This window comes from Crinia signifera, chromosome 2 (genome assembly GCF_055691185.1).
Source record: "Crinia signifera chromosome 2, ASM5569118v1, whole genome shotgun sequence".
Lineage (NCBI taxonomy): Eukaryota > Metazoa > Chordata > Amphibia > Anura > Myobatrachidae > Crinia > Crinia signifera.
This window is the reverse complement of record NC_139218.1, coordinates 196,472,292-196,483,925: the sequence shown is the minus strand read 5'-3', so window position 1 is coordinate 196,483,925 and position 11,634 is coordinate 196,472,292.

Below are 11,634 nucleotides of genomic sequence, written 5' to 3'. Positions count from 1 at the left end.
CCTACCCGAGAATGCTTTGTTTACATTCTCGTCTCCTCCCCCGAACCAGGGTTTAGTCCCACCCCCCAGCCAATCAGGAGCGGCATTTCCCCCTGTGTTCACAGAGGCAAGTAATCCAGGATTTACTCGTGATGCGATGGCCATGGGGAGGAGGCCGTTGCTAACAGCACTCCTGGGTTACCGTCCCCAAATGGTCGCGGGGTGTCAGTCACCCTGCAAACTGCCTGTCTGTCTTCGCACAGATGGCTTGTGCATGTGCACAGCGTACTGTGCGCATGCATGTTTGTCCAATAATCATCAGGCATGCAAATTTGCAGCCTGAAATTGCAGGTCTGAATCAGGCCCTTTTCACAAATCTCCGCCCTCCACTGTTTCCTTTTGCATGCTGCCGGAGAAATCATTTGATGGTCTCCCTTCCTTCTCCCGTGGGACACTGCCAACCCAGGGTGGGACGCAGGAACGTCCCCAAAAAAGGGGATAGTTGGGAGGTACAGTGATGTGGTGACCTTCTGCAGCAACTTGCTGGGGTCCTGTAAATTTTTTTATTGTTTGATGGACCAGTGGCGTAAGTTCATTCCAGTTGCCCGGAGGCAAGATATATGTTGTTGCCCCCCCCAAAACTTTTTTTTTTAAATATATATTTCTGTTAAGAAATATTGATAGATAACACACAGAACTCAGCCACAGAAGCAATATCGTTGGCTTTTAAATACCGTAACTGATTTATATTTGCAGGGGGAGGAGAGGTGCCCCCTTGAGAGCAAGAGCCCGGCGGCAGATGACTGCATTGCCTCCCACACATCCCAGCATGCTTTGCAATAGTTTTAGCATTCTCTAATAGCAAAACTGTGGCAAAGCATGCTGGAAGGTGTAGTTTCACAACATCTGGGGGGGCCAACGTTGGACATGCCTGGACTAAATCTTTGTGTAAAAATGCTACAGTTGTTGGTGTTTTCGTATGTGTATGTGAAAAAAATTGCTCCCATGCCCAGGCAAGTGACTGAGGGTAGCCAGGTACATGTATACTGATACAGCAGTTTTACTTACTCTCTGCCAGTTGTAACAGGTAAATAGCCCATGGGTGCCTTGGTATCATGTGACACTGGATGCTATCACATTAATTAAGCACAATAATTCCATTCCTTTACTTAAAGGCTGCTGGTTGCTGCCTCACTAATTCATCAAACAAGTATTTGTACTGGTTTGAATATTTTTTCCATAGTGCACGGTAAGAATGTCTGTTATCAGGAAGGCTCACAGACAATGTCGATATACAAAAAAAAGGTACTTTTTTCCTAGCACGGCGCCACCAATTTTAATTGTATGAAATCAGGTCTCAAAAATCTGGTCGATCGCATCGCATGCAACCAAAATCACATGTGATGCGATCAACCCGATTTTTACATTGGAACCAATGTTAAATGGTCCCTGAGACCCGATTCTACATTGGCCCCCCAGACCCCATTTTTCATTGTATGCCCCCCCCCCATTGTTAACACCACGATCAACATCAACCCAAAGCGTGGCGAGCCCGCGAGGGGCGGCGGTACGCGTCTTCCGACCTATTCATACCCCCACTATCCACGTCGGCGTGGATTAGTTCTTATATAGTGTGGCGAGCGCAGCGAGCCACCGAGCCGGAAGCGTGGCGAGCCCCATGAGGGGACGCGCATTACTTCACACTTATTACGCGTCCCCTCGCCACAGTATATAAAATCAACTCCACATCAACATGGATAGTGGCGGTATGAAAAGGTCGGAGGACACGTACCGCCGCCGCCCGCCATGCTTCGGGTTGATGTTGATCGTGGCGTTAACAATGGGGGGGCATTTCACATAATTCACCATCAGGGTGGGTTTACAATAAAAAATCGGGTCTGGGGGCCATTTAACATTGGGTCCAATGTAAAATCAGGTCTCAGGGACCCTTTTTACATTGGTTCCAATGTAAAAATCGGGTCGGCCGCATCGCATGCCATTATAATGGCATGCGATGCGACCGATTTTCAAAGTGCGTTAAAAACATGTTTAAAGCCCGAAAATCGGGTCCCATTGCATATGTTAACTTAAGGTATGCGATGGGACCCGATGGGCGCCGTGCTAGGAAACAAGTACCCAAAAAAATTATAAAATAAATAGATCACCAAAAGGTCATCGTTGATAAAGATAAACATGGCGATGGTCAACTTTCTCATGCTTTACCATCCACTAGGATTCCGATTAGCAACGGGAAAGTATGTTAGGGTACACACTACACTAATTGGGGGTGCTGAGATGTTGACATTGACACAACCCTCCCTGAAAAGCTCATGTTGACATTTTTATATGTCGACATTTTCCCACATCTTCGCTTTGTCAGTTGTTGTTGTAGTTCATGTTGACCTTCTTTTGTCAGTGTTGACTTTTTTGGTGTCAACCTATTGACTGTCGACCTAGATATTGTGCGTGAGCTAATCACACCCATATTGTCTGCTGATCACAGCTGGGACTTCCCTCTTTTATATCTGAGTAACGCCTACATTTACAGGCGTAATTATAGGTGTGGTAGAGCACTCAAGGCCTTTTTCTGAGGCGGGAGTAAAGTAAAAGAGCACGTAACTGTACAGCTGCGTAAAACCATGCTGCCCTTCAGGTGGAACAGATGTTACGTGCAGAGACTATTAGATTTGGAAGGGGCAAGTCCCAACCCAAATCTAAATTGCAGGCTAAAAATAAGGCTGTCCAGACATTTGTGGGCCACATTTAACAGCACTAAGTATTTACCCATCATGCAAAAAAATAATAAATGTATTTGCCCCATTGCATTCTATAGATTGTAAGCTTGCAGCAGGGCTCTTCAACCTTTATGTATGTCTGTTTTACCCAGTTTGTTCTTTCAGTGTTGTCATCAGTTGTAAAGCGCAACGAAATCTGCTGCGCTATGTAAGTAACTGTAAATAAATACATTTTAACATGGTTTCTCCAGGTGGTTACTGTTTCTTTTATGCTTTACTCCCCCACCTTAGAATCAGCCACATAGTGCTTTCCCACCCAAATACAGAACAAATCTATTTTCTGCAGCATAGACTTATAATGTCATTACTAGTGGGCCACATAATTTAAAAGAGCAGAATCTCCCATGGGTGCACCTATATTTGTAGTTGCAGGGGGTGGATGATAGAGGGACTTAAAGTCACAAACCTGCTTGTTTTGTTGCTCTGATCAGCAGCCTTCACACAGCTTGGATCATTGCAGTCTGCTCTCATGCCATCAATCATGGTGTGAGAGGCTGGGCTCAGCCCTTCACTGATTGCGCACTTGAGGAGAAGTCAGTGTGTAGCTAAGATTAGCTGTAACCCTTCAGTGGCCTGTTTGCTGTTCGTTCAACTGTCTAGTTCTGACTGAAGCTCCTGAATCCATGCCTCTAATAGCTGATTACCTTCCTCCCTGTCAATCAAGCAATACTAGGCAGGGGGATAAATATCCGGCCCTCATACCAACAGTTGCCTCCAGCAACTGCTCTTTCTACGTGCAGTTTCCAGGCACCTTGTGAGGTGTTCCACTATTACCTGACTCCAGTCGCTTCACCTGGGCAGCTCCAGCCAGTGCCTCTGCTGAGACCTCCAGTGTTTGTTCCCGTGCTAGTAGTTTGCTACCTGTTCCCCAGGGAGTACTTAGTGTCCCAAGCTCCAGAACCTGTCCTGGGTATATCTTGTACCTGCATCCAGTGGCAGTTACCAGTACCTGTGACTCTTCCAAGTTACCTGCATCCAGTGACTAACCAAAGTTACCTGCATCCAGTGACTAACCAAAGTTACCCGCACCTGTGCTTCATCCGTACCCGCACCTGTGCACAGCCAGCTTCCATCACATGTGCTCCACCTGCTGCCAGCACTTGAGCACCACCAGTACCTGTGCACCACCTGCTTCCGGCGCTTGTGCTTCACATGCTGCCGGCACTTGTGCACCACTCATTACCGGTTACCTGCAAATCCGGTACATAGTACCAGCACCTGTCACCTACACCTACAAATTTGAGACAGTCTTTAGTGCTCTCGTTCAAATACGTCATCCAGAGTATATTCCTGCTTCTCTGAGATCTGTATAAAAAGTCTCCAAGTCACTTGGTCACCACTAGGTCTTTAAAACCAAGAATCCTGACAGTCTCTCGTACCAACATTGTTTTAATTTATTTTAATGTGATGCTTGTGCAGGTGTCAGGGATCAGATATTTTTTTTGTTCTATTTGAATGAAGCACCTCTCTGTGGAGGATAAGTGTGGCTCATCCACCACAGTCTAGTCACAGCTGTATATTCACAATAAAGGTACATATTCATTCATAGATTTAATTAAAAGTTCAGAACTGAGCGCTATGTTCTATCTCAGTTTATAATGATATTCTTTAGCCAGTTAAAAGATGCAGTTCTTTAGTGTACACTTACAAGTTTCAAATGGGCTGGAGCTTTGAAGAATTAGATGAATTATTAGGCTTGTAGCAGCACACAATAATTATGAATGATGCCCAGTATTCAGCATCTTGCAGCCGCTCTCTTTGATGAACCGTCTAGCTCAGGCCAATGGGCCAGATGCACTAAGCTTCAAAAGTGATTAAAAAAAAGAGTGATAAACAGCCAGCCAATCTGCTCGTACTTGTCACTTCACAGGCTGTGTTTGAATAATGTCAGGCAGGAGCTGATTGGTTGGTTGTTTATCACTCTCCATTTTATCACTTTTGAATCTTGGTGCATCTGGCCCAATGTCTGCCTCCTAATGTCGGACCACCCAGTAACAACGGGTGGGGAGTACACTTGTGGGCAAAGGAGTTGATGGATCATACAGCTCCGACAGTCCGCTATCGGCAGATGGGGAGTGCGCTGTAAGCAACAGAGCCGACCAGAGGGCTTGTGTCCTGGCTGTATGGAGCAGAAGCTCAGCAATACTCCCATCTCCAGGTGAAGAGAGGGAAGGCGCTCAGTACACAAGATGACAATTGTAGATGGTGAATAATAACGATGGACCCAGTTTCTTAACGCTTCTCTGCTCAAATATAGTGGTTTTGGTTTCTTTAGAAGATATTCAGGGTCAAAAGGTGTCCATTTCTATCAGATGTCTCAGCCAATCAATGTTACTTAATAATTAGTAGTCTCAGGTGTGGTATAGACTTAAACAAGTGTTGCGGGAGTCTCAAAGGTTAATTTACCCGAAAGCACAAAAGCATAAATATAGCATACAAAACACAAAGATACAATATTAAACAACACATTTTACAATTTTATATATATAGTATTTAAAAGGGCTTTCTTTAATATAACAAACTAATAACAATTAAAGAAAGATTGTCATCTTGTGAACTAAGCGCCCTCCCTCCCTTCCTTCACCTGGTGCCAGGAGCATTGCTCAGTTTCTGCTCCATACAGCCAGGACACAAGCCCTCTGGTTTGCTCTGTTGCTTACAGCTCACTCCCCGCCTGCCCATAGCGGACTGCTGGTCACTAGGTGGCGGACATCAGTCAGAGCTCTGAACTTTTAATTGAATCTTAATTGATGGTAAATATGTTCATTTATTTGTGATTTATTAATATAATTATGTATTTTTTTTTATTGTTTTCTATTTTAAGGTGTGTACACACGGGGAGATATATTGCTAGCAATATATTGCTGAGTGTCTCCTTTTCATCAGCGACCAGAGATGGTCGCTGATGAAAGGGAACATCTGCCGGCGGTGCAGCAGAGGGAATTAGCTGGTCACAGGAACAAGCTCCTGCGACCAGCGATTAGAACGGGGCTGAAAACGGGAGCGCGCACCCAGTGATTTATCGCCGGGGCACACTCCCATCACTGGCAATATGGTCGCCAGCGACCATATTCCCGGCGATATCAGCCCCTATCGCAGCCGTGTGTACACGGCTTTAGGCAGTAGAATTTTGAATGATTGTTGTTATAATTGATATTGAACCTAATATACTAATCAATTGCGCTCTCTAAGATTCATATTTCTGTTTCGGTACAGTAATTTCCCAGATTACAATTGGAGCTGCATCTCTTAAATTCTTTATATATTCTCAGAGTGGTCTCTTTTATTAGATATTGCACATTATATATTTTAAAATGAGATCCAGTCATCCTACACAGCAAATAATTACATCTGAATTCACTGTTATGTTGCTGGACTTTACTAACCTTCAGGGCATAGAGCAAAATAAACCATTTGCAGATACTTACAGTGCTAGCATGAATGCACCTGATTTGCAGTGATGTTGAGATGTAAGGTGGTTTTCACATGTTGCATTACTCATGTCAAAATACTCAATAAGTGTCATGAAAAGTCCCTGGCTCCATTTCATTGTCAGTCTACATTATTGAAACCCAGGCGATTTAGTCTATGGCTCTCGACCTATCATGGTTATGTTATTCAAGTAACAACAATAATGAGTATCCACAAAACCCATTTTAAGTGACGCAGTGTTCAAAGATTGTTAACAGTATCTGCCTGTTCTTGTTTTTCACTGACAGAAGATCTGAGTCATTCAGTTATTCTCAGTGCATGATGGGATTTTAATAGCGTATGCTGGTATGACTCTGTTGGCATCATTGTTGTACTCAAGAGTTTACTGACACACTCATGTTGTCAAATGTGGCATCCACTAAAATGCCTGTTTATTTGCTGTAATCTTAGATTTTCACCATTTTTCTTCTGCACACACACAAATGTGATCCATTGGTACGCACTTTATACTGCCCATCACATAAAGTCATCTATGGGTATTCAATAACTGACTTTTTTTTCCGTCAGGTGAGAAAAACAGCAATAATGTGCCAATATGTATTCAATCACGGGTGTTATGGCTGTTTTCAGTTCATTTTGACCCATTTCTTTTTACTTTTTTTTTTGTATGTCTCAAATCGGCATGGGTGAAATAGTGTGGCGAGTGCAGCAAGCCACCAAGCCCGAAGCGTGGCGAGCCCCGCGGATTACTTTTCATGTCTTCCACGTTGCCTCGCTGCGCTTGCCACACTATATAAAATTAACTTTGCGCCGACGTGAATAGTGGGGTAATGAGAAAGTTGGAGGACGCGTTCCGCCACGCTTCGGGGGTGGCGTGGATAGTGGGGGGTGCGTTAAACCTATTATTGGGGACATACAATCATATTATTGTATACCTAATGTCATTGCATCTCACACCATATAAAATCGCATGCGATTTTGTGGCAGATGCGATGGCCCGGGGCTGAGAGAGCAGTGAATAAATTCCATGGAAAATCACATCACATGGCCCTAAAATGGCCAATGCGATGCAATTTCCCTATGCAGAATAGCCCACTAAGCAAATTGCTTAGTGGGCGCCGTTCTAGGAAACAAGTACCAAAGCCAGTTTTGCGGTCTGAAAGCAGCATAAGTGATCTTACTAGATCACTTAGAAAAATGCTCCTACGTCGCTCCTTGTTTACAGGCCATAACAATAGCAATTAATATCCATCACGCTAGATATTAAAACGGAACGCTCAGCACATATCGCTTACACGCTGTGCTGTGTGCTGAGCATCAGGCTGAAGCATTCTGGGCGACCTAGCATCCCTCAGAACACTTCAGCATCACTGTGTAGGCCACTTTAGATTAGGGGGAGTTATTTTGTTTCTGTGCAGGGTAAATACTGGCTGCTTTATTTTTTATTGCAAATCAGAACACACCTCACCTAAATCTAAAGATGTATCTGCCCAATCTGTCTCGTGGGAACAAAAATCTAGCAATATATGTGAGAAAATGACAATCGATCAATTGCTCCCAAACAATGGAAAATGGATAAAAATGATTGTTCGTTTAGTGTGATGAATCAAATAACTTTAACCAATTTATCAGAATTACTGTTGTTTGTTTTCCAGCATTTATAAGTAAATGGTTGAGTCTCATATGTTCCCATATATTTCCAGATTTTTGTTCCCACCAAATAGATTGGACAGAAATCTGTAGGTGTGAACCCACCATTACTCTTTCTGCATGTCACATTTTCAGCACCTGCAGTACACGTTTTGACCACTAGAGAAATATTTGGCTTTGATATCCGTACTGAATAACCCCCAGTTTGTACATTGGAAAATAAAAAAATAATTCAATAAGCACTTGGGGGGAAATTTAATAAGATGAGATTCAGAAAGTGAGAGATTTGGTAAGAAATCTCCAGTTTTTTAAAGCGGCAATCATTTACACTGCAAAATCAGTTTGACTTACCATGTTTGCACATGAGCAGTTGGGATATCATCAAAAAAAAAAAAGGGCACTGCTCCCTTTTCCCGAAGATCTGCACATGCACATTGGACTCCGAGCTTTAGGGTCACTAATACACCATAGCAATGCACCAGAGTTCCACCGTGTGGCCAGATAGAGAGGGCTCTGACAAAGACCTTTTGCTTGGGATCATTATGCTGTTGAAAGATGAATTTGACAATTTACCCCTGCCCTAGAGTATCAAAATTTTATTCATGGCACCCCTTGGCCAAAATGTAAGTAAATTGTGTTTATATTTCATCCTTTGGGTCGGTTATGTGGTGTGGTACAGGATTGGCTCCTGTTTGTCACCTATTTTATGATCGGAAGCCAGAATCACTAAGACCATAAATAATTTGAATAGGTCCTTTACCACCGACCCAGGGCTTCCCTGCCAGTGTCCAAAGGCACTTCAGAGTGCCACGGTACACAGTTTGGGAACCCTTAGATCAGGGGTGTCCAAACTTTTTGCGACGAGGGCCAGATTTGGTGAAGTGTAAATGTGTGGGGGCCAACCATTCAGCCTGACATTCTTTGAATCCTTAATCACATCAGAATGGTCCCCCACTCTGCCCCCATTCACTTAATGTCCCCCAGCCTGCCCCCTCACTGTATGCCCCCCAGCCTGCCCCTCCTTCACTGTATGTCCCCCATTCACTGTATGTTCCCCCCTCTGCACCCATTCACTCTGTCCCCCAGCCTGCCCCCCTTCTCTTAATGTCCATTCATTGTATGTCCCCCAAGCCTGACCCTCCTTCACTGTGTAACCCCCATTCACTATGTACCCCACTCTGCCCCCATTCACTGTATGTCCCCCAGCCTGCCCCTGCTCCCCCTTCTCTGAATGGCCATCACTGCCTCCATTCACTGTATGTCCCCCAGCCTGACCCTCCTTCACTGTATGTCCTCCACTTTGCACCCTCCCTTCTCTGTATGTTTCCCAGCCCCTTGTGTGAGCCAGAGGAAAGAGAAGCAAAGTAGGCACTGCAAGGACAGGAGATGCTTGGGCTCCCACTGCTGCCCTTCTCCGCTCTGCATGTTACGGGAGCAAGCTTCCCCCTTGCTGCCCCCCTCCCCAAACACTGCTGTCACTGTAATTGTGGATTAGGGTGATATACGATTGCAGCAGGAGCAGGAGGCCAAACACATCTAACTGTGGCGGCCGGCACCTATTCATTGCAGCAGACAGCAAGGTAAGGGCACGCTCGCCAGGGCCCCACCTTTAGTGTCCTGTGCTTCCCACATCTAATGCTCTGCCCGCTCCCAGCTGGAGGCTGCGGGCCGCTTGAAATGACAGCGTGGGCCACAATTGCCCCCCGGGCCCGACTTTGGACATGCCTGCCTTAGATTATGGACACATTTTGTGCAGGATAAAGAGTATGTCCACTATCCAAAACATGTCTCCTGGATGTCTGTGTGCACAGAATAGAAGTAGGTGACATCACAAAATCCTATAGTCTGCACACAGTAGTCAATATCATGGGAACTAAATTAGTAAGAGAAGTAGAGGGACAGTGCCATAGAGGGAGAAGTGGATGAGGTTAACTGGAAGCTACAGATATGTATTTGTAACTATTTATTTTAAACTCAGGTGGGATTACTTCTTTATCCTAAATTTTCTGAAAAGCTGGCCAGACAAGCAGGAAGAACTGCAGCTAACATCATGGATGCTAAGAAGTTAGGCACTGGAAGGAAGAAAGTCAGGAAGGCATAGTACCATAAGCTTGGAATGTGGGTGGAGTGGATGATACCGAACTGAACATATAATCAGGTGACTGAAAAGGTGGTTAATACTTTCTGTGCTTTTCTAACAGACACGTTTCACTTCCTGAAGATCAATTTCTAATGCATTTACTCAGGTACTGTCAACAGTTTATATCATGAGGCACGCTCTCACATGGATTAATTACTATACTATAATTACTATACTATTAGGTCTCCCCAGTACGTATATTAGGGGAGAACGTGTTGGATTTGATTGGATCACTCAAGCCATCCATTGTATATAACTCCTGTGTGACCTCTGACCAGTTGCATTTGGTTTTGTATAAATTATATATTTTTGATCACCTAAGGCTATTTACCTTGGAACATAAGCTCCGTACACACGGGGGGAGATATATTGCCCAGCAATATATTCCTGAGCAATGTATTGCCCAGTGTCTCCTTTTCATCAGCGACCAGAGATGGTCGCTGATGAAAAGGAACCTCTGCTGGGGGAGCTGCAGAGGTAATTAGCTGGTCGCAGGAGCAAGCTCCTGCGACCAGCGATTACAATGGGGCAGAAAACGGGAGCGTGCACCCGGCGATTTATCACTGGTGCGCACTCCAATCACTGACAATATGGTCGCCTGCGACCATATTCCCAGCGATTATAGCCCCTATCGCCCCCGTGTGTACACAGCATTAGCTACCTCTGAGCACTATCTTTCAGACCTATTCTACTTCTCTTTGCATCAATTTCTGAGTAGTTTCAGGTGTATTTCTACTCTGTGGTTCTGTATGTAGCAGCACTTTGGTTTTATTGCGCATCCACAGTTATAACTTTCAGACCCTGAAGTGGCAAAATATCCCCAGCATTATCAACCACCATCCCTCTATTGGTAATATATCCCAGTGGCAGAGCCCCCACATTTAGCGCACTCCTCAGCCCCATTGCCAAAAGATAAGCCCATGTCATCGTCCCTCCACCTCACCTTATTGTGGATTATGGGTGGTCCTCGCCTAGTTTTGCTTAGGGTTAGGTGCAGGCAACCACTAGTTTTTTCAAGGCATTATGGGGCACAATTTTGCACAGAAACAAAATTTGATGCCAGATTAAAAAAAAACACTTGGCCCATTTAATCCCATGTACACTCTTTAAATAATTTGCACTCAATACAATTTAACTCATAACTATATATTTTTTTGTGGGAGGAAACCTGAGAACTCAAGCACATGGAGAAAATACAAACTTCACAGTTAGGGCCGTGGTTTTGGGAGTGATGTCAGTGTCAAAAGTCAAAAGCAGCAGATCAGTTCTGTATACAAGCACAATGGAGTTAGTCTATACAAATGGCAGTATGGAACGCAACCTGGTCAGATAATGCACTCCAGACTATGGCCCTTATTCTGGTTCACTTGCAAAGGCAAATTCCTTCTCAAATGGACAAAACCATGTGCACTGCAAGGGGGGGGGGGGGCAGATGTAACATGTGCAGAGAGATTTAGATTTGGTCGAGTTATTTTGTTTCTGTGCAGGGAAAAAACTGACTGCGTTATTTTTACTCTGCAATATAGATCTCACTTTGAAGTAAAACCCCACCCAAATCTAATTCTCTCTGCACAAGTTACATCTGCCCCACCTGCAGTGCACATGGTTTGTATTTTATTTAACCAGTGTATATTTGTT